The 3,601-nt window shown below is 52.6% G+C and overlaps 1 non-coding gene across 1 annotated transcript; it reads right to left on the reverse strand.

Annotated features, from left to right (window-relative positions):
• On the reverse strand, window positions 1-72 carry TRNAH-GUG (transfer RNA histidin (anticodon GUG)). Its single transcript has one exon. It is a non-coding gene; the product is annotated as a tRNA-His (tRNA).
• Window positions 73-3,601: the final 3,529 nt, after the last annotated feature.

A 3,601-nucleotide genomic window follows, 5' to 3' on the forward strand; every position in this document is an offset into this window, starting at 1 on the left:
TGTGGCTGCTGGGATTCGAGCCCAGGTCTCCACGGCCACAACGTGGAATTCTCACCACTAAACTACAGCCACAATCATGTACAATTTGAGATGCCAAGATACAAGTGTTAAAATTGAGGCGCCGCTCTATGCCGATAGACAAGCCAACATATTGAGGCGGTTTTCGCAATAAATAAATAAATAAATATTGAGGCGGTAACATAGCTTAAGGCGAGCAAACAGTTGGAGCAGGAACAATGCAAATTATGCTTTGAACAATATTTGAACCGTGAATGGCAGCTTATTTACATCAGCATTTCTCCCTTTTGCTCCAAATTCAGACTTGTAATTTTGTTCTCTAAAAATCGCTCGACTGCACCAAATTGCATAGTCCCACCACACAGCCGGCCAGAATCTACTAAAACAGCACCCTGACGTTGGCCTCGCTAATTTGCGACCTGTGTATAAACCTGATCTCATCTTATATGCTTGGATGGATATGAAATGCCAACTTCCTAATACAATAGATTTGCTGGTAAATCTTCGTCAATCTGACAGTCACATCCCACTACTTCATAAGACTATCTGGTCATATATAGTCTTACCAAACCGCAATGTATATGGTTGAAACGGGCGGTGGTACACTGCAGAATACAGATCATGGGCTACCGGTGTCAGCAACGCAGCTCCAAGCAGGCACCTTCTGCGCATCCATCACTGCCATCGAGCGTCTAATATGCTCCACCTCACGCCATCTATCACCACTGCCTGCTTGCACATTACTATACACCACATGGTAGCCAACATTATCTGGTTCCAACTCCATAAGTTTCTGAGCTGCAAGAGATGCCAGCTCGACATTCGAATGCGTTCTGCATGATGCAAGGAGAGCACCCCAAATTCTTCCATCTGGCTTAACATTCATGCCACTGATCACCTGGACGGCTTCATCTAGGTCACCCGAACGGCCAAGGATGTCCACCATGCAAGTGTAGTGGCTTAGCTCCGGTGTGATGCCAAACTTCCTAACCATGCAATCAAACAATGCACGGGCTTCACTAACAAGCCCTGAGTAACTACACGCTGACAGCAAGCTCAGGAAGGTCACTCCGTTTGGCATCACTCCTTCCGCAAGCATTTGGTCAAACAATGCCAGAGCTTCCCTGCCATTGCCATGAATCGCGTACGCTTCAATCATTGAACTCCATGCGACGATGTCTCTCTGCTGGATGTTGTTGAAGCACCATCGTGCCAAATGGATGTTCCCGCATCTAGCATAGAATTTAACAATGGATGTCTCCAAGTAACAAGTATTCTCATATTGCGCACCAGCATGGCTGTTTCGTATGATGTATCCATGAGCTGATTTACCTAGCCGTGAAGCACCTAATTCCATGTAACTGATGACCAGCCCTTGAAGCATGTCAGCGTTGATAGCTAGCTGAGAGTTCAGCATTCGCCCAAACAGATGGACTACTTGTAAGAACTGCCCATGGTGGATGAGAGCCCACATCATGGCTGACCATATGCAGCTGCCTGTTCCCCTGAATTCCTCAAACAGCTTGGCGGAAGATTCCATTTCACCGCATTTAGCATAAAAACCCAGAAAGGATGCCACCAAGACTGGATCACTAAGCCCACTCCTAATCACGAAACAATGGAGCCTTTTTCCTTGCTCAAGACACCTGTGCTTGGCAAACGCAGCAACCAGGGCAGTTAAGGTCTGGCAGGTTGGACACACTTCCTCTCTTCTCATCCTCTCAAACATGTCAATGACTTGACCAACGTTCCCCTGCGATGAAAACTCCGAGATTATAATGTTCCAGGAAACCGCATCTCTTCCTCCCGGAGACAGCTCGAACAGCCTCACCGCGTCGTCCAAGCCAGTCGTCATCCTGCTCAAGTGCGTCAGTATTGAGTTGAGAACCAGCGGCTCTTCGCTTAAACCGCTCTTCATCGCATAGCAGTGTAGCTGTCTCCCCCCGGGAATGCCCCTCTCGGCAGTACACAGACGAAGCAGGACGGCGAGCGTCACCGCACTCGGCTTGCACCCGTCCATCCGCATCTTGGTCACCAGTCCGGACACCTCCCTTCTGTCGCCTGTGCCAACGTAGGCAGATATCAGCGATGTCCAAGAAACCACGTCCCTTGCAGTCATTTCGTCGAACAGCTGCCGCGCGGAGGCGACCGCGCCGTGCCTCACGTAGGCGTCGACGAGGGTGTTGCAGAAGTACAGGTTGAGGGCGAATCCGGTCCGGACGCCGACCGAGTGGGCGGCCCCGACGAGGCCAGCGACGGCGAGCGAGGCCGCCGCGCGGTTGAGCAGCGGGAGCGTGAAGCCGTCCGGGCGGGCGCCAGCGCGGAGCATGGCGGCGAAGGCGGAGACGGCCGCCGCCGGGAGGCCGGAGTCGAGGCGGTCTCTGATGGCGGCGTTCCATTGGGGGGCGGTGCCGCAGGCGGAGGTGGCCGGAGGCGGTGAGCCGGGGAGAAGGAGGCAACGCTGGGCCGCCGTAGGTATCAGCGAAGCGGGTGTTGGACGAAATGCGGAATAGGAAAAAGGAGCCATCTTTGAGTAGGAGTCCGACGTCGGTCCGTATCCACGAGCCAGGCCCGATAAATATACAAGGAAAAGGCAGAAGCTCTCGACCTCCTCCGGCTGCAATCTTCCGATCACCCGAACCATGCTCGCCGGCGCGATGGAGGATGACGGCGGCCACGCCGAGACCCGCCGCAAGCGCACCCGCGGCACCCCGCCCGGCCTGAAGCGCCCACCCCCGCCCCGCGAGGAAGGCGACCCCTACGACGAGCTCCTCGACTACGACTCCGACACGTACGAGCACCGCTGGAAGCGCCGGCGTACGTACAGGCTCAGCGAGTGCGTCTTCTTCGGCAACGGCAAGTACACCGGGCGGCCGGCCGGGGAGGTGGCCAGGGACTGGGAGCTCATCACGGCCGAGCGCCGCCGCTTCTTGTCCAGCGACGAGCCTCTGCGGCTCAACCGCCGCCCCCGGTTCGCCGGGCTCGGCAGCGTCGAGGAGCGCCCGCCCATCTATCGTCAGGCGGCCTTGACTAATGAAGGAAGCGATGTCGGCGTTGGTTCCAGACCATTAGCATCTCCAACTCCAAGGCAGACACTGTTGCGGATTCTTCAAAACTACATCCAATTTCTAGAACAGTGTCGTGTGCGGTGATCTATATTTCTGTAGACATTGTTGCTGATTCTCTCACTATACTAGTAATGTAGGAAACGTATGTCCCAGTCCTCTATGATATGTACTGGTGTTTTGTATAGTAGTAATAAGGAGTATATATGAAAACAAGTATTAGTATATTCAACCGATCGATGAAGATGTATATTCATCCCCAAGATAGAGTACATATTCTCGATTGTACAAGGTTTCTGGAACAGTGTTGTTTGCCCTGATCTATGTTTTTTGTTGTCTGTTTTTCTTTCTGCTGGGAAATACATTTTGGAGCACCTCTGCAACTGTACACATTGTTGCTGATTCTCTCACTATACCACTAAATGAAGGAAACCGTATGTCAAGTGTGCTAGTCTGTCTGTCTCTGTTTCTATGATAAGGATGGCAATGGGTCGGGTTTGGATCGGTTTGAACAATAT

Source organism: Triticum aestivum, chromosome 1D, assembly GCF_018294505.1.
Source record: "Triticum aestivum cultivar Chinese Spring chromosome 1D, IWGSC CS RefSeq v2.1, whole genome shotgun sequence".
Classification (NCBI taxonomy): domain Eukaryota; kingdom Viridiplantae; phylum Streptophyta; class Magnoliopsida; order Poales; family Poaceae; genus Triticum; species Triticum aestivum.